Here is a 27,142-nt window from a genome sequence, read left to right as displayed (position 1 = left end):
CAGAGGTCTTCGGGGGCTTTGTCGGGGCCGTGGGGAGGGCACTTCATCCCCAAGGTTGGCTTCTTTGAAGATATGGAACCTGTCGAGGAAAGAGGGGACTTACCTGGAGCCGGAGACTTCTGGGAACTCTGGGTCTTTGAGCTCGAGTCCCGAGGCGGGGCCGAGGTACCCGAGGCCGAGGTCAAGGCCGGGGCCGACCTCGAGGCCGAAGTCGAGGGTTGGTCGGCGGCAAACAGGTCCGCCATGCGGGCTCGTCATCGACGAAGTGCCCGGTGTTGAAAAGTTGTACACCGGGGGCAAGTTTCGGTGGGGTGGTCAGCACCCAGGCAAAGGATGCACCAACGATGCGGGTCTGTAATGGATAATAGACGCTCGCACCGGGTGCACTTCTTAAAGCCGCTGATCGGCCGTGACATAGATCATGTAGCCGCAGCCTACCCGGCCACGACGACCCGGGAGCCCCCGGGCCGCAACGAAAGCGCGTTGAGCGCGAGGAGCAGGAATCAAGTTAGAATTAAGAAATTTTGCACAGTGACTTTGTTAAACTACGAAAAAAATAAAAAATTGCGGTGCAGGGAGCACTTTGGGGCAGAGCTAGGAAAAAACGGTCATATTTGCAGTGGAGAGAGATATAGGCTGAGGATGTGACAGATAGGAGGGATGACAGTGGAAGAAATAGTGCCAAGTTGGTAGGTAGGAATCAGATCAGAGGAGCAGGTAGTTGGTTTGGAGGAGGAAAGAAGATCTCCAATTTCAAAGATTAGAGGAGATTGGAAGAAGGAAGATTAGGGGGGAAGGACAAGTAAATAAAAAATAAATATTTGGTGACTGTTACTTTAGATCAGGGCTGTACAATGTCTGTCCTCAAGAGCCACAATCCAGTCGGGTTTTCAGGATTTCCCCAATGGATATGTATGGAAATAACTCATTTATATTCATTGGGGAAATCCTGAAAACCCGACCTGGCGAGGGCCAAGGATTGACACCCCTGCTTTAGATGATAAGGAATGACAAGTTACTGTGCAGTTTGGAAATGATGGCTTGTTCTTCAATTCATTAATTTTTGTATTCACCAATAAAAGATTAAACCTAATTCATTCCAATTAAGACCCAAAATATTGGAGAGGAGAAGAAAATTATTTAAAAGGTAATATAATAAAATGCAAAAGGAAAAAAACCCCTAGACTACCTGTCCAACAATTAACTGTTCATCCAACTTGATCCCTTTCACCACTCTCAGGCCTCCCACCAGCACTGTACATTTTGTTTTGAATTATTTTCATTAGTTTGCTTTAATCATTCCATTTGAGTATATTCAATAATAAAAGTTTAATCAAATTTTGTAAAATAAATAAATAAATAAATACATCCACACAGACCAGAAAGACTGGAAAACTACTTTATTTTTATAACATAAATAGTTTAAATAAAAAGTAACCTTCATGCACATTAATATATACATGCAGAATTTCTGAACTGTCGCAGCAAAACCTTTAAACTACCAAAAAAAACCGTGGGCTCAGGCAAAGCTTGAACAGATGTTAAGTTCTATCCTCCAAAGGATAGGCTTTCCTACAGAAGGTTAGCGTAAAGATAAGAGTCCAAGTACAAAACGTTGTCTGAAAATTAACTATTTTCCTAACAATTGAAGAGTATTTATGTAACACTTCCATTAACAATGCAGTCCTCAATCATCTTTGTATCATTAAAAACAATACGTAGTTCTGTACCACACTATATTCCATTCACCTGCAAAGTTTGGGTTGTTTCACAGATCACCAAGACGGCATGAAGAGCAGCAAATGACAGGACATCTGAAGGAAGAAACAACAGATACAGTGAGATGCCCTAATGCTTTAGAAAAAAAAACACCATACCCAGAAACATTTTACACATCAGATTATAATTACATGTTCATGGTAAAATCTTTGCTGGCATCTCAGGCCTTACATATTCCCCATCACTAAATGAATCAGATGGATAAACAGCAGAGTCAATGTGCCAAGTCAGCAACCATAATCCTGTTACCCAAAAGGCATGTCCATTGGAAAGAAAGTGGCAATCTTTCATTCATATCAAAATACATCCACAGTTTTCCTATACTTGCACAAAAGCTGGTATCTTGTGATTCTGTATTGGGAGGATGAATTTTAAGAAAATGCTGAAAAAGCAATTATTTGCTAATGCCTTCCTATGCTACTGCTTATTCCATCTGATAATATCCTCTTTAGATTTCACTGGCAGTAACATATGATTTAAAGCCTTTGTTTGTATTTCTGAACTGCTTGAATTAGACTTGCTTTGCATGCAAATGTGAATTGGTTTGGCTATCTACTTTGGAATCGGTCATTTGATCTGACGTCTTTTGTTTTTTAATTGGTGAATTTTGTTTTGACTTGATATACTGGAGGGATGTTTATGATGTTGTCCAGACATGTCTATGCTATATGTGGAAATTGTAGGGAAACAAGATTTTATGTATGTGATATGGAAACTGCATAGTGGTATGCGGTATATAATTTTTTTAAATAAATAAAATAAATTACAAGTACTTGCTATACTGTTTGTCAAAATGTGGTGTTCGCTTCAATAAGTTGTCCATTGTTCTGTTTAGCTTTGATGACAAAAGAGAAAATAAGATTACTTGCTAATTTTCTTTCCTTGACTCACTCTAGACTAGAGGTCTGCACGAGAAACCCACGGGGACCCTCCTCTGGCCCATGGGACTCCCACAGGGATGGAAGGCTTCGGAAGCAGGGTTCGACTTACTGAGGCCTACCTAAATTCCGATGCAGCTGAGAGACCAGTCTGGTGCCATGGTGGAAACAGTGGAGCAGTGAGCTCAGCACGCACACAGCTGAAAGCCTTGCTGATTGGTCTGGTGGTGCAGCCAGGCGTGAACAGCAAGCAAGGCTCTCAGCTGTTTATGTGCTGAGCTCACTACTCAGCATGTACACAGCTGAGAGCTTTGCTTGCTGATTGGTTGGCAAAGCTAGAGCGGGAAGACACAGGATGTATTTAGTGATCCGACCAGCACCCCGAAGGCCCTGATACTGGCGAGACTTGAACTCGAAGAGAGTGATCCGAGGAGGCAGGAGACAAGGAATCGAGCAATTTTTTTTTTTTTTTTTTCAGACCTGAGCTGAGGATGGAGCAGCAGTGAGCACAGGGCATGAGGAGGTGCTTCAGAGAAGCAGGAGGATTTGGCAGCCGGCAGTGAGGTAATTAACTTAAACATAAAAGAAACTGTGAAATTGATGATCCTGATGAAATCTTTTACTGTGTTTTATATTTTCATATTGTGTGTTATTTTTGAATTCATCTGCACCTTTTTCAAATACAGATTTCATCAGGATCATCAATTCCACAGTTTCTTTTGTGTTTGCGCTGCTGTTTACCTAGTGGAATCTCTGGTGGAACCCTTTTTTGTTTTCTGTTCAGGTAATTAATTTATATTCCCCCCTCTTTTACTAAGGCGTGCTAGCTGATTTAGTGCGTACTAAATGCTGACGTGTCCATTATATTCTAAGGACGCGTTAGCATTTAGCGCACGCTAAATTGGCTAGCACGCCTTAGTAAAAGAGGGGGGAATATAAGTTAATTACCTGAACAGAAAACAAACAAAAAATGTTCCACCAAAGAGATTCCACAAGGAAAACAGCAGCGCAAACACAAAAGAAACTGTGGAATTGTTGATCCCGTCAGAAGTAATTGCTGCTTTTTATGGGGACGGGCGAGGATGGAGGGGATTCCTCGCAGGGATGGGTGGGGACAGAGGGTATCCTGGCGGGGATGGTCAGGATTTCTGTCCCTGCGAGTCGATCGCGTTGCCTTTGCGATCTTGTTCTTCCTGCCTCCACGAGCCAGGCCAGGCACGTACAAGCGCTGGACCCACAAGCCTTCACCTCTGACGTCAATTCTGGCGTCGGAGAGGAATTTCTGGGCCAGCCAATTACTGCCTGGCTGGCCTGGAACTTCCTCTCCGACATAAGAATTGACTTTGGAGGTGAGGCTTGTGCGTCTGGCACTTGTATGTGCCAGGTTTGGCTCGAGCAAGCAGGGAGAAATCGGTGTGGTGGCTTGCGCGGGGGGGGGGGGGGGGAAGGGGCAGAAAGAAAGACAGGCAGGCAGGGGGAGAGAGAAAGAAAGAGACAAAGAAAAAGGGGGGTGGAACAGAAAGAAAAAGGGAGAAAGAAATATTGGATTTACAGTCAGAAGAAGAAAGTGCAACCAGAGACTCATGAAATCACCAGACAAAAAGGTAGGAAAAATGATTTTATTTTCAATTTAGTGATCAAAATGTGTCTGTTTTGAGAATTTATATCTGCTGTCTATATTTTGCACTATGGCCCTCTTTAACTAAATCGTGATAGTGGTTTTTAGCGCAGGGAGCCTATGAGCGTTGGAAGTTTAATGTTTAAGTTTAATGTGCATTTCATGTAATATTATGTATACTGAAATTGTTTGTTTGCACAATGGTAGTTTGGAAATTTAATAAAGATTTAAAAAATTAAAAAAAAATTTATTGCTGCTAGATCATTTTGACTTGGTCATTTTAAAAGTAGCTCGCAAGCCAAAAAAGTGTGGGCACCCCTGCTTTAGACCTTGCAGTGTGAGGTGCAACATGCTGTTGCTGTCCTGCATGACACAGTACCCCTCATATCTGCAAAACTGATGCTAGGGTGCTTAGGGAGAAGAATGGCCAATAGGAAAAAGGAGGGATTGATGCCCCTGTATAAGACTCTGGTGAGACCTCATTTAGAATATTGCGTACAAATGTGGAGAATGCATTTTCAAAGAGAGTAGGTCCTGAAGAAAGCTACTAAAATGGTAGGTGGTCAACATAAGGCATATGGGGGACAAACAAAGATCTCAATATGCATACTTTGGAGAAAAGGGAGGAGAGGGAGATATGATAGATATGTTTAAATACCTATATGGTATAAATAGGCATGAGGCCAGTCTCTTGCAGTTGAAAGGAAACTTCAGGGTAAGAAGGCATAGGATGAAGTTAAGAGGCGACAGGCTCCGCTGTAATCCAAGGAAATACTTTTTACAGAAAGAGTGATAGATGCATTGAGTAGTCTACCAGTAGAGATGGTGCAAAGACTGTGAATGAATTCAAGAAAGCTTGGGACATTGAATGTTGCTATGCCGGGCTATTCGAGCTCGGAGCAATGTTTGGCGGCTTATATATTTACAGCAGCCTGCATGGTCCTGGCAGCAACCGGGACATCCGGCGATGCCAGCTCTTTGTGCTAAACTGGACTATAGTCAGCTAATGTCTAAACTGACTGCAATACGACATAACACAATGCCTGCTTTTTGTAAAGTTTGGAGTGCCTACACAGAGTGGAGGGCACACCACAGTTGAAAACTCTTCTGTTTTGTTGGGACCTTATTTTGATTTATATTGGCTGTTAAGAGCAAGGGGGAGGGGGGAATAGGATTTTACTGCTGTTGGTTGTATATGTTTTATTGATGATTTCAGTTATTGCAGTGTATCTTTTCTTAGTTCTGTATTTTTGGCATTTTCTCAATAAACATTGACAATTTTTTTTTTAAAAAAAAGAAAGCTTGGGACAGGCAAGTGGGATCTCTTATGAAGGAGTTAACGGATGCTCTGGGTGGACAGACTAGATGGGCCATTTGACATATATCTGCCATCATGCTTCTACGTTTAAAAAGCGATGTCACTAGTTCAGTGGTTCTTGGTCTCCATTTGCAGGTAGAAGGCAGCAAACCGAAGCATCTGGACTGGTCTGAAGATCTCATAATGCCCCTAAGAAATAACATAGCTATGTGGAGATATTCCTTGTTCTCATCCTATCTATTCCAGCTGCTATTCTACACATTTCATACCAAACAAGCTATGCACGAGAATAAACATCTGCAGAGCACACCAAATTATCAATCAAGTTAGAACAATCTTTTTCAGCATGAGAAAAAATGCAAGTGGATACATCTCCAGCTGTTGTCATTTAGATGGCTTAGGTTTTCTGCACAGATCTCTAAGACTATTCAACTCTAAAACAGAAGAAACTACCGTATATACTTGAATGTAAACTGAGACATTTTCCCTCATAAAAGGTTGACTAATATAAACCAGGGGATTTATATTCAATTGCCCTGCCAGGCTCTGCATCTTGTCCCTCCTCCCTCCCGATATCTTGCAGGCTTCCATCAGGCCTGCCAAAAGCCCTGGTGGTTCAGCGGTGGGCTGGAACAGAAAGAATCCTTCCCACCTCCTGGCCGACTAACAACTCTCATCTTTCTCCCGCTTCCCTGATTAGTAAAAATGGTACCTTAAAATCCCTGGTGGTCCAGTGGTGAACCAGGGCAGAAGCGATCTTCCTATGCTCCTGTCCAGTGCAGAGCCGCTATCTGAATGGCTGCCGCACAAGTTCTCATGGCAACTGCAAGACTTCGGAAACTCATGAGGTTGCCGCGAGAACTCCCAGTAGCTATTCACAGTGGCTCTGCACGGGGCAAGAGCGAAGGAAGGTCACTCCTGCCCTGGTCCACCACTGGACCACCAGGGATTTTAAAGATACCATTTTTACTAATTGGAGAGGCAGGAGGTAAGAATTGTAAGAGTCGGCTGGGACAGATCTCTCCTGACCCACCAGGCTTAAGGCAAGTCTGGTGGGGGCCTGCAACAGGTCAGGCACTGACCCTAATATAAACAGACAAAAATTTCGGTTCATATTTGAATATATACAATAAGTCCATTCTGGCTGATTGTGGAAAAATTGGGGGGGGGGGGGGGAGGAACCACACACACAAAAAAAAATATATTTTTCTTGGTTTCTGTGTAATGAAGTTATTTGTCTCTGAAATCCTGGGGGATCCTGAAGGAGTTAATAAAGGAATCCAGTATACATTATGATGATGGGACACACTTCCTAGATTACAGATATGCTCAAAAATAAATAGTGTTTAATTTGACTTTCTCGCTTTTCTGGGGCATGAATTAGTCATGCTCATGTCAGTATAACATGCAGTACTAAGCCTCCAGCTTAAAATAAAAGTACCCTCATGACTTGGATGAAATGAGATTACATTTTATCTCTGTTCTTCCAGACATATTTTCCCATTCGTCTGAAGTCATCTCAGGAAGAGATTTTCATGTTGTGTAAGTTCTGTACTACATGAATCTTTCCATGGTTCCCTAGTGTTACACACCAAATACAAATGCCAGAGAAAACCCCCCCAAATCACTCACCCCTTCCACTTAGTGATCGTAGACACTGCGAGCCAGAATCCCTACACAATAGGCATGAGAAGGGTCATCACAAGATACAGTGCATCTCAACTTGTCAAAAGGCAAAACCCTGCTTCCGCATCTGTGTGTGTAAAGCAAGTACCATGATCAGAAATATCTCTTTATAAATGCACAGGTTAAACACCTAAGTTGTTCACAATTTTGCTGGCTCTCAGATTTTCAAGAGGTTCTTCACAGTAACAATCCGTTGGGTAAACGGCAAAGATATTCATCACAGTGCCAGCAACACACTTCTGTCCTCCTTTTTCTCAAGAGGAAAAAAAATGGGGGGGAGGGGGGAAGGAGTATGCTCACATACCTCCTCACCCTTCCAGGGCTCAAAAATAAAGTGTTTAATTTGACTCTCGCTTTTCTGGGGCATGAATTAGTCATGCTCATGTCAGTATAACATGCAGTACTAAGCTTCCAGCTTAAAATAAAAGTACCCTCATGACTTGGATGAAATGAGATTACATTTTATCTCTGTTTTTCCAGACATATTTTCCCATTCGTCTGAAGTCATCTCAGGAAGAGATTTTCATGTTGTGTAAGTTCTGTACTACATGAATCTTTCCATGGTTCCCTAGTGTTACACACCAAATACAAATGCCAGAGAAAACCCCCCCAAATCACTCACCCCTTCCACTTAGTGATCGTAGACACTGCGAGCCAGAATCCCTACACAATAGGCATGAGAAGGGTCATCACAAGATACAGTGCATCTCAACTTGTCAAAAGGCAAAACCCTGCTTCCGCATCTGTGTGTGTAAAGCAAGTACCATGATCAGAAATATCTCTTTATAAATGCACAGGTTAAACACCTAAGTTGTTCACAATTTTGCTGGCTCTCAGATTTTCAAGAGGTTCTTCACAGTAACAATCCGTTGGGTAAACGGCAAAGATATTCATCACAGTGCCAGCAACACACTTCTGTCCTCCTTTTTCTCAAGAGGAAAAAAAATGGGGGGGAGGGGGGAAGGAGTATGCTCACATACCTCCTCACCCTTCCAGGGCTCAAAAATAAAGTGTTTAATTTGACTCTCGCTTTTCTGGGGCATGAATTAGTCATGCTCATGTCAGTATAACATGCAGTACTAAGCTTCCAGCTTAAAATAAAAGTACCCTCATGACTTGGATGAAATGAGATTACATTTTATCTCTGTTTTTCCAGACATATTTTCCCATTCGTCTGAAGTCATCTCAGGAAGAGATTTTCATGTTGTGTAAGTTCTGTACTACATGAATCTTTCCATGGTTCCCTAGTGTTACACACCAAATACAAATGCCAGAGAAAACCCCCCCAAATCACTCACCCCTTCCACTTAGTGATCGTAGACACTGCGAGCCAGAATCCCTACACAATAGGCATGAGAAGGGTCATCACAAGATACAGTGCATCTCAACTTGTCAAAAGGCAAAACCCTGCTTCCGCATCTGTGTGTGTAAAGCAAGTACCATGATCAGAAATATCTCTTTATAAATGCACAGGTTAAACACCTAAGTTGTTCACAATTTTGCTGGCTCTCAGATTTTCAAGAGGTTCTTCACAGTAACAATCCGTTGGGTAAACGGCAAAGATATTCATCACAGTGCCAGCAACACACTTCTGTCCTCCTTTTTCTCAAGAGGAAAAAAAATGGGGGGGGGAGGGGGGAAGGAGTATGCTCACATATCTCCTCACCCTTCCAGGGCCCTACCCATTTCTCTGATCCATCTTTCTTTCTCCCCCCCCCCCAAAAAAAAAATAAAAAATCTTTATCCGTCCTTTCAGTCCATTCTACTTTGCCTCCATCTATCCCATATCACCATTCTTGTTCTCTCTGTTCAGGTTCCTTTCTCTTACCATTTCCCTCTTTCGGGGACCTCTCCTTTGTCTCCTACCATGTTTACCCCTCATATGCCAGTTTCCTACAACTACTGCTCCAGTGGGAACAGAGGCAGCAAGCCGATAGCACAGGGAATTAATGAATGTGCATCCCCCCCCCAACTCATGTCCTTTACCCCTTGACAGGAAGCACATAGGGAGAAGTACCTAATACATCGATTTTTAGCTTTCACTATCACAGGGCACAGCAGAGAGAAGGAATGGGTTCTCAGTATCAAGGTAATAGGAGTAAATCAGCTGCTATTCACTGGACTTGGGCCAAAAATTGTTGGTGCATATTGTTCCAGTATGAGTCTTGGGTTTATACATAGGCCTCTCGCCTCTGAAATTCACACATGTACAAAAAAAAAAAGGAGGCCCATATTCAGACACTGGAATTTTGGGGAACTGAAGTACTCTAGAATAATTTCAGAAAATATTTGACATCTAAATAATAATTGTCACTTTATGAATGGTTAAGTAAAGTAAAATAAAAGGGTTAAAATATGGATGAAACTCTCCATATATATTTACATCTAAAGCTCTAAAAGTATTAAAGTGAAAACACCACCACCGACTCCTGCTAATACTAGAGGCAGACCTATACTGCTATATTACATTTACCTAAAAAGTTCTGGGATGCATCACCATTAACCGAGAGCATGAAAACATCTATCACAACAGGATATCTAAAAAGAAGCAGAAAAGTAGTGAGACATTACTGTGCTTTAGAGAAAAGTCCCAATCCCAGTGCCATTTTACATTTCGGAATATAATTGTCTCTACAAGTAGCAAACCATGAAAATGTTGTTGCATATATTCATCTCTGCCCCCCCCTACTTTTGTCCTTCCAGATCTATCCCTTCTATTCCATCAGACTCCCTTTTCTTGACTCTTCTTTCTGCATTTCCTTCTTTCTCTAGTCCTTTCCACCCTAGCTTTATTCCTCCACTTCTACCTAGGTCATCTCTTACCCTTGTGCTCTTTCTTCCCTGACCTCTCCTCAGTTCCTATTTCTCTCTCTGCCCCTTTAACTCTATGATGTTCTCCTTTGGAGAGTACCAGTGACATACAGGTGTGTCTTTGATCCCTGCAGCAAATTCACTTTCTCCCTCAAAAAAGCAAGCACAATGGAAACAAGGAAGAGACCGCATAAGAGACTAGAAACATGTCCTCTAGGTCTATCCCCTGGCCTTGGAGGAGGGAAGAGGGAATGACAACAGAAGACTCCCTGTACAAATGGCATCACTGGCTACTAAACACAGGCCATACATAGCTTTGTGAAAAGCTGTTACACTAAAAGGCAGCAAAACTATGGCATCTCAGATGCACAAATTCTCATGAATTAACCAGTTTATTAAATGGTAAAAATACTCATCATGTTGCTAGCAAAGCAGTTTAAGGAATATCACTGGCTTCTGATAAAATGTGGCATCTAAAGTATTGACTAGTGGGCAGCCTGATTATCTTGCAAACTTACTGGTTCCATATAAACCTGCCACAACCTTGCATTCATCAACACTAAATAGATCGACTTTACCATACATCCATTTGGTTAGATTAAAATCTACTCAAAACTCTGCCTCTTTTTTGCATCGGTCTCATATTTATGGAACTCTCCCCCAAACAAACTTCGCTGTGAGGCTATCTATACTAAATTTAGAGCTTTTAAAACTTATTTGGATTGGCATTTCCTCTTAGTTTTGATTTTATATTATATGGTTTTAATCTTTAGTTGGGCAACTGAATTATTTTTTTTCTCTTCCTCCCTTTATATCGGTACAATTCTTGGCGTTCTTTTCCTTTTTAATTGATGTACACAGTACTGATGTTGCAACAAAGAGCAGTATATAAACACTAATAAACATAAACCATTGCCAATAGTCCTGTTATCCAAAGAAGTAATTTCCCTACTCTAAATTCCAACAATGTGTTTATTGCTCATCTCATTAAATATAGATACAAAATACCTATATCTATCTAATTCTAATTGAGCAGAGAGCTCAATAGCACATATTTATAATTTTTATAGCACCGAGGCCATCCTGCATATAGCTGACCGTACTTGGGTTAATTAATTCCTGCAATCAGAGTTCACCTTTCAACCTGCCCAGCACAGTTTGCATCCTGAGAACAAGATGGCAGCTGAGGCCCTCGCATTGCCCCTAGCAAATTCACTCAGGAATCAGATGCACTACTATCGCCATTACAACCTTATTAACAAAAGAGTGAGATAGCAATTACTCCAGTGAGCGAACTCTGTGCATTAATCTATGAAATCAAGACATATGTTAAAAGCTGTTCACACAGAAATGACTCCTTTGGCAGCTGATCCTGCTGCTGAACTGAGCCACAAGCTATGCATGCTGAAGTTCTCACAAGATTAGACACTCAGATGCAGGAGCACAACACAACAACTGAAGCATTTGTTACATAAACGAGAAGATTTGGAAAATTGCAGTAGAAGCTGCAATCAGAGAATGACACGGGGACAAATTTGTCTCCATCCGCGCAGGAATTCAATTTCCCCTTCCCGTCAAATTTTGTTCCTGTCCCATTCCTGCAATCTCTGCCTTAAGCACACAAGCCTCGAACACTTATGATTTTAAAGTGTTTGAGGCTTGTGCAGATGAGGATGGAAAGTGCAGGAATGGGGCAGGGACAGAAAAGAACTCACGGGGACGAGGAAAATTTTGTCCCAGTGTCATTCTCTAGCTGCAACCTCCACATACCAGGGGGTCTTATGGCCGAATATTTGGACTGTGAAATGATGGTCCAAAAGATTGTATGAGTGCTTCTCTCAGACACACATCATCTGATAAATGGCCTGTTTGGGCTCACTATACTTTGGGTCAGGGCAGGTCTAAGAGCAAAAATTATTGTCTGCTTTTCCAACTTTAAAATAAAGAAGGCAGTTCTTACTAAGGAACAGCCACAACACAAGCACCAAAGCGCTCTTACTTAGTTGGTTCTTCGAAGAGGTACTTATCATAAAACGGCAAGTGCCCATTCACACAGGTTTTCTACCAAAATGGAAACTTCAGCGCATCCGATCGCAAGAGGACGTGACGGTCTACCTTACTGAACCATCTCTTATTACTATTCCAGATACTTCAATAGAAGCCCTGGCTCAAGTTAAGATCTCAACCAAAATGTCACATTTCTACCTTATTTGTGTGTTACACAATAGGGCGCCAAAGATGGCTCTGTATAAGTGTATCCACGCATGCAAATGATGCATTGTTTTTAGGACATTAATTCTGACCAATTCGAGGCCGGAGCAAAGATAAACAGGTTGACTTTAACTCCTCATTTGTTAATGTTGCTATTTCTATTTGGAACAATTTACCATTGCAAATAAGGACTGAACTCAGTTTTTTTGAGTATTTGCAACAAAAAAAACAACAAACACTGCTTAGGAAATTTTGATTTGATTTTATGCGAATTTTGACTCATCCATATACTTTCCCATATATAAGAACATAAGAATAGCCTTACTGGCTCAGACCAATGGTCCATCTAGCTCAGTAGCCCGTCTTCACAGTTGCCAATCCAGGTCCCGTATCTGGCAAAAACCCAAATAGTAGAAAGTTCCATGCTACCGATCAAGGACAAGAAGTGGCTTCCCCTATGTCTGTCTCAATATTAGACTATGGACTTTTTCTCAATTGTCCAAACCTTTCTTAAAAGCAGCTCCGTTAACCGCTCTTACTACAACCTCTGGGAACACATTTCAGAGCTTAACTATTCTGAGTGAAAAAATATTTCCTCAAGTATTTCCCTGTAACTTCGAATATCTCCTCGTCTTTGTAATTTTTGACGGCGTTAAAAAAAAAAAAAAAAAATTAATCCATATCACTCAGGATTTTGCAGACTACAATCATATCTCCCCTCAGCCGTCTCTTTTCCAAGTTGAAGAGCCCTACCCTTTTTAATCTTTCCTCATGAGAGGAGTTACATCCACTTCATCATCTTGGTCGTTCTTCTTTGAACCTTTTCTAGTTCCGCTATATCTATCTTTCTTGAAATAAAACCAATATAACCTTACTTCTACTCTTATCTGTACCCCTCCATCCCTTTGTCCTCCAGGTACCTGTCCAGACCTTCTTTGAAGCCCTGTAGCGTTCTTCTGCTTATCACATCCTCTGGAACGCGCTACTGGAGGATGTGATAAGCAGAAGAACGCTACAGGGCTTCAAAGAAGGTCTGGACAGGTATCTGGAGGACAAAGGGATAGAGGGGTACAGATAAGAGTAGAAGTAAGGTTATAGGGATAGGATTAAAGGTAATTTATAAAATTAGTCAGAGACCACTGTTCAGGCAGTGGGCCTGATGGGTCGCTGCGGGAGCAGACCGCTGGGCGAGATGGACCTCTGGTCTGCCCCAGCGGAGGCAACTTCTTATGTTCAAACATGAACGTAATACTGAAGGTAAGGTTGCACCATGGAGTAATGCATAGGCATTATAACATTCTTAGCCTTGTCAACTATCCCTTTTTTAATAATTCCTAGCATCTTGTTTAACTTTTGGCCTGCTGCTGCTGCACATTGAGCGGAAGGTTTCATCATATTGTCTACAATGACACCCAGATCCTTTTTCTTGCGCTCTAGCCCCAAAGGTGGACACTAGCTTCTGGTAACTATGATTTGAGTTATTCTGCCCAATGTGCATCACTTTGCATTTGCCACATTAAATTTCATCTGTCAACTGGACGCCCAATCTTCCAATTTTCTACGGTCTGCCTGCAATTTTTGGTAATCTGCAAAAGTTTTTAACACTGAACAGTTTAGTGTCATCTAAAAATTTAATCATCTCGCTCTTCGTTCCAATTTCAAGATCATTTATAAATAAGTTAAATAGCAACCCCCCTCCCCCCATATGGTTTCTTATTATTGTAAATCACCTTGATCCTATCTGGTATTAGTGTGATTAACAAATCGTGTATTAGAATATATTTGTGGCAGTGTGGTGGCCAGGGAGACTCATCACATTTGTTGGTCTTGTCTGAAAGTGCAGACATATTGGAAGTGTAATAAGTGTACAACGGCTGGTTACACAATACACCTATTCTTTGGTGGCAGAGTGCTGTCTCCTGTGGCCACAGCATCGACTCACAAATTTGCTACCCACTTATTTGTAACTGCTAAATTAGCACTAGCACAACACTGGAAACAGAACACACTGACACAAGTAGTAATCTTAAGCAAATTAGACTCTCTGTCCAATGTCAAAGCTGACAGCTCAGAAAAAATGGACATATGATAGCCGTTCATAAGATATGGGACCATTAAACTTGCAGAACTCCGCAACCATCTACTCTTAACTGTTGTTGCACCAGTAGAAATGGGTGGGTTTTTTTTTTGGGGGGGAGAGACTAGATAGGGGGAGGTTTATTTTTCTGCTAGGGGAATATAATATTAATGGAAATTAGATAATTATAATGCACATGCTGAATGTTATTCAACAGTAGATTTTAAAAAAATTAAGAGAGAAACCAACTAACCTCTTTCACTTACTGCATAAGCAGACCCAATGGGACAAAGGCTGTGAGAATAGCACAGAAAGGCCCTTTGCAGCATATGGTACATCAACACGTCGTATGTAAAATCCCCCACGGACATTTCTCTGCAATTAAAACACCCATGATCAGAAACATCCTCACCATTTAGCTCCAGATCTAATCCCTGGAAGTTGGTCACAATTTTGCTGGCTCTCAGATCTTCACCAGTCTCTTCACAGAAAATCAATCAGTTGGGTAAACGGCAAAGATATTCATCACAGTGCCAGCAAAAACACAGTCCCAGTGGTTTCACAATGTGTCTGTCCCATTCATAAGTTAGTCTCAATACTACAAAATTTAGAGATGCCCAAAAACTAATGCCCAAAATGGCCTCTTGACCAGAAAGTCTGCAGAGCTGCAAGGATTCATTTGCTGAGAAGTCAAATAGCTACCTCAATGGTATTATACTATACAGCAAGTAGACAAACAAAACCAGTACAATATCGCAACAAAATCAGGAGAGAGCCAAAAAATATTAAATTTTAATAAAGACCTTTCAAAATAAAAATATGATCACAAAGCCCAATAGCTCCTAGCCCCTCTCCACTGCTTCTACTCAGGCCAGTAGATTGCTCTATTTTTGTTTTTAAAGCCCAAAGCAGCCTCTCCAGCACCGATAGTCTAACCCAGTGGTCTCAAACTGAAACCCTTTGCAGGCCACATTTTGGAATTCTAGGTACTTGGAGGGCCTCAGAAAAAATAGTTAATGTCTTATTAAAGAAATGACAATTTTGCATGAGGTAAAACTCTTTATAGTTTATAAATCTTTCCTTTTGGCTAGTCTTAATAATAATATTGTAATTTATAGCTAAAGAGACATATGATCAAGAAACTGTTTTATTTTACTTTTGTGATTATGATAAACATACTGAGGGCCTCAAAATAGTACCTGGCAGGTCGCGAGTTTGAGACCACTGGTCTAACCCCAATCTAACTGGCCAGTTACTAATCACACAGATGACTCACCTACTATCTCTTGGGAGACTGAGAAACAGAGAATAATGATAGAGGGATAGGCTGCACAGGACACTTATAGGGTGATGTCACTGGTTCTCCATCTACTAGAAGGAAAAGACAAACACCCATGCATCTGGACTGGTCTGGAGGGAGGATAATAAAACTTGTACAGGTAGGAGAGACTCCTCCCGGCTCAAATCACACTAAGCAGCCAGCCACAGAAAATCAGTGGCATTTAACCAGGCAATGCCACTGAATATCAACCAACAGGCCATTTTTAAAAATGGGCTGGAGAGGAGCATTCCAAGAGCAGAATCAGGAAGGAACTGACAGCTATGTGGGTGCCAGCAACATTCAGTGCCGCTGTTTGCATAGCAAAGCCAGCAAACAGGACCACATAAAAACTGTCAATCAGAGGCTGGAGCACCTCCAACCCTCAACCCCCCTCCCTTACTTACTGTCCTTGGTGGTCTAATGGTCCTTGAGGCAGGTAAATTAGACTCTCTCCCACCCCTTCATAGTTCATCCTTAAAACATGGCCATGATGACCTCTGGCAGGAGGTGGGACAGGGGATTGGAATAGAAAAACTCTACTTATGCAGGTCTCGGCTGAATATCGGCTGTGATCCGCATAAGCTCCAGCAGCCAGCTTACAAGGAATAAGTACTGAAAATTCAGTGCCAGTGATTTGAATATCTGGGACAGAGTCTACCCACAGCAATCGGCAGTAAAAAAAACAACCAAAAACAACAACCCCAAACACTGACCACAGTGTGTGCATTATTTTAGCTTTTATTTGTATTATACCCTGATGCAGACATCCTGCCAAAAAGTCTTTTTAATGTTATTTATATGGTTTGTCTCTCTTGTGATTTAGTACTTGTTCTATTTGCTTACTTGCATTAATAGTAAAGACAATTTCTTGGACAAAACAATTGTCTCATTGCACAAAAGTTCTTCTTAAGCTTAAGTCACACCTAATGATCAAGAATATACCATGCAGGTGTCTGATTTGCCAACAAAAAATTACTTACATGTGTCCCACTGCTTTGCTGTGAAAATGGGGACCAGCACCTGCTCAGACAGTCAAGTGGTCTCATTTCATTCTTGCCCTAAAACAGAGAAACCAAACCCCAGAGCTTTTGTTAACAACTGCCCAAAAAACATATCAGATATTGAATCAGCCCTAATTTTTTTTTTTTTTTTTTTTTTTAACAGCATGAGGAAAATTGCTGCTGGCCAAATATCTGCAGACACTGACTTAGCTCAAAAATTTTAAAGATTGATAGAAGGTTCATTTCTATTTTGGAAACATGCTAATTGCTCTACTTGAATAAGGATATGCTAATTGAGTACCAAATGGCAAAACTATCACATCTCAACCCAGTGCTCAGCATTAATAGGTGTGGATTTTAGCCCTAAAAATGTACTCTACAATTTCTGTATATTGGTAAAGTGATATAGTGCATCTTGTTTGCATTAAATTACGAAAACCTAGCACAAAGATGTCCATGTAGCCAGGTAAGCTGTTATATAAAACTTGAACAGTAAAACTATCATATACACACACCAGATATCACTATATACATAGCGAGCGAGAGAGCAAGCAAGCGAGAAAGAATACCAGAGATGCTTCAGATAAAAACCTACTGTAAACCCCCTGGGGATAGGGAAATACTTAACTGTGCTTGAATGTAACTTGCCCGAGCTAAAAAAAAAGTAAAATTAGGACTTAGCTGATAAATTTTCTCTCTCTTTAGTCACAGCAAATGAATCCGATGGGTTATATCCATCTACCAGCAGGCAGCCTTAGTGACCACTGCTATCAAGGAGTCTATCTTCTCTAATTTCTCCCCTAGCAGCGGATAAAGATGCGGCATAGCCCACACCATCTTTAAGCTAAGTGTCAGGGAAAGACCACTGTACAGTGATCAGCTTCTGAATGGCTTCATGAACCGGAAAGATTCTAGGCAGCCGCCTAGTACCTACTATCTTTGGGTTCGAAGTAGACTGAATGGCAGTCGCTAGATCTGTAATACTGAGGGCCTTCAGAACCCAGACAATAAATGTTAGAAGTTCTTCCCTGCAAAAAAACCATACCGCTGATGGATCAACAGACTCTGAAGCTTCCCATCTTCCAATGTGTCCAGGAAAGAAGCATGAGCAGAACATAAGTTCAAGTTTCAAGTTTCAAGTTTATTTGGATTTGTTTAATCGCTTTATCTAAATTCAAAGCGATGTACAAAGTAAAATTACAAATTAAAATAATACAGATTAAGAATGTGGACAAAACAGACAAAACTTATTTAACAATACTAGAAACAATAAGGAGTCCATAGCCTCCAACTCTACTAAAGAAAGACCCCCCAATCCCCCAGAAGTTCTCTCTTTTTTGCTGCAGATTCCCCCAGGGAATTCATGAGAGGCGAAGACCTCTAAAGTACCAGCCAAGCCTACTTCAGTAAGAAAGTCTGGTTCAGGAACATCACAGACTCTGGGGAAAAGGGTTCCTGAGCCCCCAACTATCCCCACTGGAAGTTGCAATTATCTTGGTTCCTAAATGTTGCTGCAGTCCAGCCCCTGGAATCCCCAAGGCCCCTAATTCCTGCCCAAGGCCTCCTGCAGAGGTCTGTACAGCACACCCTGACAGCAGAGGGGTCCCTTGCGAGTCCTCCATGGAAGCCACCACCGTACAGGAAATCTCCTGTCCAGCCAAACTGCAATCAACATTGGTCGTGTCAGGACCTGCAGCACAAAAAAACAAAACAAAAAAAACCCCCCACACTCTCCAGACACTGCTCGCCATTTCCCACAGTGGAAGCAGCACTTGACCACCTTAGCTGCCATCAAACCACTTATCTTCGGTCTGCCAAAGTTCCTATGGCCATGAAGCAGGCTTCACTGCACTCCCGAGGCAGAATGCCGATCACAGAAATCAAAACAAAATGGCACCAGACACCCCAAAAAAAGAAAGAGACATTCCTCGCAGACTCAAAACATGCAGACTGGCCTGGGACGGACTTTCAGTGGCATGGCAAGGTACTCATAGAAGGGGGTCTTTCAGCACAGCCATATTCTATAGGGCTGCTACAGCTGTCTTGAGGTTCCAGGTCATTTTACTTTTTTCCAACAAAAGAAAAGAAGCTCTGTCTCCAGCTGGGTTTCAATTAGGAGAGCCAACAACAGAGCTACCTGAAGGCTACCATGCTCCTTTTTTTTTTATTTTTTTTTAAGAGGAAGCAGGCATAGACTAGAGCTGATAAAACTGGGACATAGGGGGATGGGTAGAGAACTGGCAACACCAGCTTTGCCCCAAACAGGCACCCAGCACACCCGATCCTCACACTCACCTGAAACACAGAACTTAATGAGGAGCGTCCCGGCCCAAATTTTATACTAAGTAGAGATGAAGCAAGGAACTGAACATGTCCATCTACTCGCCTGCTGGAGACAAGAGAGTTCTGGAGAGCCAGGGAGTGTCATCCAATATATCTGGTGCAGCTTAGTGCTCTCTATCTCCACCTGCTGGTAGACAGACACAACCCATTTGCCTGGATTCCTCCACTGCCGACGACAGGGAATAAAAGGCTTTTTTAACATAACATTTTTTTATTAAAGAAAAACAGAGATATGTGTTCCTAGAACTGACATATAAAAAACACAATGTCTAAAATGTACAATAAAATAACATGAAAAGAACAAATCTCATCGTCTGCATTCAATATTAGTGATCTATCGATCTGGAAAAATAGAAAAGATATGACTCTACAAACCAAAAATGCCATATGAAAGAACAATGAAATATGCTTTCATTGCCAAGCCTCCAAAAGAATCACTCCCTATAGCCTTCACCTTCACACCCTACATTATCCTAAGCCAATCCCCCTTCCCATTACCTCGCAACTCCCTTAATCCCTCCCCCCCCCCCCTTTAACCCTTTCAGGACCAAGGGACATATTTGTCCCATAACTTTAAAATCCTATAAATTTTGATTGGGATAGTCTACAGTTCTAAATTTGATATGTACGGATTCCATATGATACTGCCTTTATGTAAACAAACTGGTTCCGACATTCATTCATTAGCGTCGTTGCCAGATTGACGAGAAGATTCACTTGCCACACTGTCCATAAGCCAGAAGTGTGATTTTTTAAAAAAAAAATAATGATATTTCACAAAAAAATCAATTTTTTGGCATCTGCAAGCCCTTACCATAAAAATGTCGTCAAAACCACAAAAATTGGCCTACGATCCTTATGGTCCTGAAAGGGTTAAGAGAATTATCCCCCTCTTGCTATGTAGAATGAAAGGTACAAGGAATAGTACCTTTTGTAGCCACCCATGAAAAACAAGAACTGGGAGGAAGAACAGCAGAAAAAAAAAAAATTATCCCACACCCCATCACTTCCATAGCATGAAGACCAAACCATAATTTATTTAATACCAAATAGAGAATGACACGGTGACAAAATTCATCACCGTTCCCGTCCCCGCGGATAACCACGGTAAACAATCTTCATGTCATTCTTTAAGGAGAGAGGGAAGAATCAGAGTATGAATGGCCACAACCACTGACCCTCAAGCTTTGCTTTGAAGAATGCTGGTGTAGAAGGACTGAGGCTGAAATAGACACTAAAAAATGAAATGGGATTATTTCCCGCGGTTATCCGTGGGGACGGGAACGGTGATGAATTTTGTCACCGTGTCATTCTCTAATACCAAACTTCTTACTTTAGGGGACAGACTGTGTAGATAAGAGTTTCCATAACTGTCAAAACTGTACAACGGAGCTAAGCTGAGCAGCTACCGCTCCAGTCCATGAAGTCATGTGACCTCCTTAAGTCTTTTTTTTCCTTCATTTCAGCTCACCATTGATGTTTCCTTTGACAACATATCTGCTGACTATAGATAATACTGCTGTACAATCTCCATCTTAATACTTTTATGTTTAAACAATTTTTATTAAGGAAAACCATATGCATATAGTCACAATTATAATTCTAGTACACAATAGTTAGTTACATCAACTTTTTTATATCAATAGTGCTTACTCCTTAAACATTATTAACAGTCTTGCCCTTATTTCCTCCTTCCCTCCTCCCCTCCTAATATTATACACACTAAGCTTAACTCAATCTGAAAATGAGATACACAGTGCGATACAGTATACATACTGCACTTGTGGAGAATTATAAATCCGCCATGTCTTAAAGAAGGAAATCCAATACTCAGAATCATCTTAATATTTTTAAAAACCAATAATACAGTTCTGTACTGCTTCATTCCATTTACCTGCAAGCATCTAGGATGTTTCACGGACTGCTAACGGACAGCATGAAGAGATCCACCAAACAGGACAGCTGAAGAATGAACAGACAGTGACACCACAATGCTTTAGAAAAAATCCATTCCCAAAACCATTTCACAAATCAGATTATAACTGTGTGGTTGGGGTAAGACTTTGCTGGCATCTCAGGCTTAGAAATTGTCATCACTGAATGATTCAGTTGGGTAAACGGCAAATATTCATCATTGTACCAGCAAAGCAACCACAGATAGTGTTACTTCAAACTTCAAAGCTATGTTGGTGATGCAAAGGTCCTCAACCCAGGCCTCAGGATATGCACAATATGTATTAGATAAATTTGCATAAAATGGAGGTAGCACATACAAATCACCGTCATGCATATTCATTGTATCATGAAAACCTGACTAGTTAGGTGTGCCCCAAAGATTGAATCGAGAGCCTCTGTTCTAATGTAATTTTTTTTTTTTAAATCAAAGCACCTTTATCTTCACTGCTCATTTTTCTGCTTTGTTTCTAGTTCCCTTCACCGCAAGGTATCCTCTAATTATTACGGCTTTGCCTCTTGCCTGAATTTTAGGGGGGGGCAGTACTCAGTTGCATATGCTGTACTGTCTCTGCACATGGGCAATTAAAAAGCACAGAAGTTTTCTTGGGTCATCAGGCAGCGCAGTGGTACAAATTAATATCTGAATTTTTGAATAAGAAACTAAAGACTGGTCTTCGTGACATTTGGAGCATTGAGATAAAGCAGCAGATTTCTGCATCTCAATGGCCACGAATTTGGACTTGGAGGATGAGATGTACGGTGTCTGCATCTATGAGACAAACATAGTTTTGTTTTTTTTTGTTAGATAGATCTTTTTGGACCCCTGTTCGTTTACAGAAAGTAGATAGTTCCAAGTCTAACAGATGCTGGCACTGTCATCTTGAGGTAAGGACTTTGGATCATTTACTGTAATACTGTCCCTTGATACTTGGGTTTTGGAGATCCATTTGTTGTCAAGTGAATAAAATGTTGGAAAATCCAGTGGCATTGTCATATGATACCGTGCTCTTTGGCACATTAATGAGGGCTAAAGACCAAATATCTTCCCAGAATAATAAACTTCTCTTTATTATGACAGGAGTTGCCATATAGCACAGTTACTTACCGTAACAGGTGTTATCCAGGGACAGCAGGCAGATATTCTTGACTGATGGGTGACGGCACCGACGGAGCCCCGGTACGGACAATTTTAGAGTGATTGCACTCTAAGAACTTGGAAAGTTCTGGTAGGCCGCACCGCGCACGCGCGAGTGCCTTCCCGCCCGACAGAGGCGCGCGGTCCCCAGTTATGATAAGCCAGCTAAGAAGCCAACCCGGGGAGGTGGGAGGGACGCAAGAATATCTGCCTGCTGTCCCTGGATAACACCTGTTACGGTAAGTAACTGTGCTTTATCCCAGGACAAGCAGGCAGCATATTCTTGACTGATGGGTGACCTCCAAACTAACAAAAAGAGGGATGGAGGGAAGGTTGGCCATTAGGAAAACAAATTTTGCAAAACAGATTGGCCGAAGTGTCCATCCCGTCTGGAAAAAGCATCCAGACAATGAGATGTAAAAGTATGAACTGAGGACCAAGTAGCAGCTTTGCAGATTTCCTCAATAGGAGTGGAACGGAGGAAAGCTACAGATGCTGCCATAGCTCGGACTCTATGGGCCGTGACAGAACCTTCCAGTGTCAGTCCGGTCTGAGCATAACAGAATGAAATGCACGCTGCCAGCCAATTAGACAACGTACGCTTAGAAACAGGACGTCCCAATTTATTTGGATCAAAGGACAGAAAGAGTTGAGGGAATGATCTGTGGGGCTTAGTACGGTTTAAATAGTAAGCTAGAGCCCTCTTACAGTCCAAAGTATGCAGAGCCTGTTCTCCAGAATGCGAGTGAGGTTTCGGAAAGAAGACAGGCAGAACAATGGATTGGTTGAGATGGAATTCAGAGACAACCTTAGGGAGAAACTTTGGATGTGTACGCAGAACCACCTTGTCATGATGGAAGATTGTAAAAGGTGGATCCGCAACTAGTGCATGTAGCTCACTGACCCTCCTGGCAGAGGTAAGAGCAATAAGGAAAAGTACCTTCCAAGTGAGGAACTTGAAAGAAGCGGTAGCCAAGGGTTCAAATGGAGGCTTCATTAAAGCGGAAAGAACCACATTGAGATCCCAGATAACAGGAGGGGCTTTAAGAGGTGGTTTCACATTAAAAAGACCCCGCATGAACCTGGACACCAAGGGATGAGCTGAGAGGAGTTTTCCATGGACTGGCTCATGAAAAGCCGCAATAGCACTGAGGTGGACTCTGATTGAAGTGGACTTGAGGCCAGAGTCGGACAACGAAAGAAGATAATCCAACAAGGTCTCCACTGCAAGGGAAGTGGGATCATGATGATGAAGAAGACACCAGGAAGAAAAACGTGTCCACTTCTGATGGTAACATTGCAGAGTGGCCGGTTTCCTGGAGGCATCCAGAATTGAACGAACAGGCTGAGACAAAAGCGAATCACTCGAAGTCAGCCCGAGATACCAAGCTGTCAGGTGCAGAGACTGGAGGTTGGGATGTAGAAGGGTTTCCTGATGCTGTGTAAGCAGAGAAGGAAATAGTGGAAGAAGAAAAGGTTTCCTGGAATTGAGTTGAAGTAGAAGGGAGAACCAATGTTGCCTGGGCCACCTCGGAGCAATCAGAATCATGGTGGCTCGTTCCCTCTTGAGTTTGAACAAGGTCCTCAACATGAGAGGCAGAGGAGGGAAAGCATACAGGAACAGATTTGACCAATCTAGGAGAAACGCATCCGCTGCCAGACGGTGAGGCGAGTATAGTCTTGAGCAGAATAGGGGCAGCTGGTGATTGTGAGGAGCTGCAAAGAGGTCTATCTGAGGAGTGCCCCATTGAGCGAAGATGGATTGTAGAGTTACAGGATCGAGTGTCCACTCGTGAGGCTGGAGAATTCTGCTGAGCTTGTCCGCTAAGGAATTCTTTTCTCCCTGAATGTAAATCGCTTTCAGGAATAGATGATGATTTATGGCCCAAGTCCAGATTTTCTGGGCTTCCTGGCACAAGAGGCGAGAGCCCATTCCACCCTGCTTGTTGATGTAGTACATCGCCACTTGATTGTCTGTGCACAGCAGAAGAACTTGAGGGAAGAGAAGATGTTGGAAAGCCTTGAGGGCATAAAACATCGCTCTGAATTCCAGGAAATTGATGTGATGCTTCTTTTCCTGGGTTGTCCAAAGGCCTTGAGTTTGGAACTCGTTCAAATGAGCTCCCCAAGCATACGGGGAGGCATCGGTTGTGATGACTAGTTGATGAGGAAGTAGATGGAACAGAAGACCTCTGGATAGATTTGAGGATACCAACCACCATTGTAGAGACTGACGAAGAGATGATGTCACAGATATGTGACGTGAGCAAGGATCCGTCGCTTGGGACCACTGGGTAGCAAGGGTCCATTGAGGTGTGCGCAGGTGAAGACGTGCCAGAGGGGTGACATGAACTGTTGAAGCCATGTGTCCCAATAGTATCATCATTTGTTTGGCAGAGATGGAACTTTGAGGAAGAACCTGTTGACACAAAACTTGAAGAGTGTGGAGACGGTTGGACGGCAGGAATGCTCTCATGAGGATCGTGTCTAGCACCGCTCCAATGAATTGAAGTCTCTGAGTGGGGATGAGATGAGATTTGGGAAAATTGATCTCGAACCCCAGAATCTGTAAGAACAAGATGGTTTGATTGGTGGCCAGTAGCACTGTTTGAGGAGAATTGGCCTTTATCAACCAATCGTCCAGGTAAGGGAAAACTTGAAGATGATGTGAACGAAGGAAAGCAGCCACCACAATCAGACATTTGGTGAACACTCTTGGAGATGAAGCAAGTCCGAAGGGGAGAACTTTGTATTGGTAATGACAGTGATTGATCATGAAGCGGAGATACTGTCTGGAGGCTAGGTGGATAGGAATACGAGTGTAAGCCTCCTTGAGGTCGAGGGAGCATAGCCATTCGTCCTGATTGAGAAGAGGATAAAGAGTTGCTAAGGAAAGCATCTTGAATTTCTCCTTGACCAAGCATTTGTTGAGATCTCGAAGATCTAAAATGGGCCTGAGATCTCCTTTTTTCTTTGGAACTAGAAAGTAACGGGAGTAAAATCCCTGTCCTTTCTGGTCTAGAGGAACTTCTTCTATGGCGTTGAGAAGAAGGAGGGATTGAACCTCTTGAATCAGGAGAGAGGATTGATGAGTGTTCAAAGCAGACTCTTTTGGCAGACTTTGATCGGGATAAGTCTGGAAGTTGAGAGAGTAGCCGTGGCGGATGATGTTGAGGACCCATTGGTCGGATGTAATGATCTCCCAACGGCTGAGATAATAGGTCAGGCGCCCTCCTATCGGTTGAGGAAGATGGGCAGATGGTGGAATATTGGCTATGCTCAAGAGAAACACGTCAAAAGGGCTGGGTAGACTTTTGAGGTGGTGGAGGTTTTTGTTGCTGTTGCGCCTGCCTCTGAGGTTGACGTTGTTGTTGTTGTCGCTGACGTCTAGGCTGTTGAGTAGCCTGAGGCAAGGGGCGAGCAGCAAAGCGGCGTTGGTAGGCCGATTGTTGTCGGAAGGGCCTAGTAGGGGGAGTCTTCTTTTTATTTTTGAGGAGAGTATCCCAACGTGTCTCATGCGCCGATAGTTTTTGTGTTGTGGAATCCATAGAATCACCAAACAGTTCATCCCCTAAGCAAGGTGCATTCGCTAGACGGTCTTGGTGGTTTACCTCTAGTTCTGAGACCCTGAGCCATGCCAACCTGCGCATAGCCACTGACATAGCCGTGGCTCTAGAAGTCAATTCAAAGGTGTCATAAATTGATCTTACTAGAAACTTCCTCAACTGGAGAAGAGAGGAAGTACAGGCATTAAAATTAGATTTTTTGCGATCAGGCAGATATTTCTCAAAAGTAGAAATTGTTTGGATTAAATGCTTCAAATAAAATGAGAAATGAAAAGCATAGTTTCCTGATCTGTTGGCTAGCATGGCGTTTTGATATAACCGCTTGCCAAATTTGTCCATTGATTTGCCCTCTCTGCCAGGAGGGACTGAGGCATACACATTAGCTCCCGCTGATTTCTTTAAAGTGGATTCCACTAAAAGAGATTCATGCGGGAGTTGGGGTTTATCAAACCCAGGAATAGGTATCACCCTGTATAAAGAGTCCAGTTTACGAGGGGCTCCTGGGACAGTTAGGGGAGTCTCTAGGTTTTTATAAAACGTTTCTCTCAATATATCATGGAGAGGAAGTTTAAGAAATTCCCTTGGAGGCTGGTCAAAGTCCAATGCATCAAGAAATGCCTTAGATTTCTTTGACTCAGCCTCCAAGGGAATAGACAAGGATTCACACATTTCCTTTAAGAAAGATGGAAAAGATGTGGAATCCAGATGAGAAGAGGGATTTGTAACTAGCCGTTCCTCCTCATCAGAAGAGCATTCACCTTCGGACAGAAAGGGCTCTTCAGAATCACCCCATAAGTCAGGATCCCTAACCTGAGAGCCATGGTGTCGAGACTCTGGTGTGGAGGGTTCCAGGTGTCGGGTTTTATGGGTAGACTTGCCCGACCTCATGGATACGGTACCAGGCGATGCAACCTGTTGTGCTGGTACCGAGGTTTGTACCGCCTGGTGGTGAGATTTAGGTTCTGGAGCTAAAACCGGCATCGAAGTCGATGAGGTGGTAAGAACCGGTACCGATAAAGTGGATGCCGATAAAAGAGGGCGTTCCACCATCGGTACCGGTGGCTCCGACCGGACCGGAACTGGAAGGTTCTGGGGTAAAAGGGCAGGAAGTAGCTGTTGGAGTTGCTCTCTCAGCTGTACCTGCAGAACAGCGGCAATACGCTCGTCCAGTGAAGGCACCGGTACCGCTTTTTTTCTTCTGCGGTACCTTGGGTGCCGCTCGACACTCCGACGAAGAACCCGATGTCGAGGGGCTAACTTCGATCGGAGCGGAGCGCTTCCGTGGACGCCTCGCAGTCGGCAGGATTGGACTCACTGCAGTGGAGACCGGAGGACGCTCCAGCGGGGAAGGCTTCTTAGCCGGCTTACCTGCTGGATGCGACGCCGGCGCGGTATCGCGCGGTATCAATGAAGTCGGTGCCGATTGAGATTGGACCGATGTC

The 27,142-nt window shown here is 42.6% G+C and overlaps 4 non-coding genes across 4 annotated transcripts; all 4 read right to left on the bottom strand.

Moving 5' to 3' along the window:
• Positions 1–7,428: 7,428 nt before the first annotated feature.
• Positions 7,429–7,509, bottom strand: LOC117356166. The gene has a single exon (XR_004538596.1). It is a non-coding gene; the product is annotated as a small nucleolar RNA SNORD87 (small nucleolar RNA).
• Positions 7,510–8,104: 595 nt separating this feature from the next.
• Positions 8,105–8,185, bottom strand: LOC117356165. The gene has a single exon (XR_004538595.1). It is a non-coding gene; the product is annotated as a small nucleolar RNA SNORD87 (small nucleolar RNA).
• A 595-nt stretch (positions 8,186–8,780) lies between these two features.
• LOC117356164 lies at positions 8,781–8,861 on the bottom strand. The gene has a single exon (XR_004538594.1). It is a non-coding gene; the product is annotated as a small nucleolar RNA SNORD87 (small nucleolar RNA).
• A 12,247-nt stretch (positions 8,862–21,108) lies between these two features.
• Positions 21,109–21,187, bottom strand: LOC117356163. The gene has a single exon (XR_004538593.1). It is a non-coding gene; the product is annotated as a small nucleolar RNA SNORD87 (small nucleolar RNA).
• Positions 21,188–27,142: the final 5,955 nt, after the last annotated feature.

Source organism: Geotrypetes seraphini, chromosome 2, assembly GCF_902459505.1.
Source record: "Geotrypetes seraphini chromosome 2, aGeoSer1.1, whole genome shotgun sequence".
Lineage (NCBI taxonomy): Eukaryota > Metazoa > Chordata > Amphibia > Gymnophiona > Dermophiidae > Geotrypetes > Geotrypetes seraphini.
This window is presented reverse-complemented; position numbering and strand designations above follow the sequence as displayed.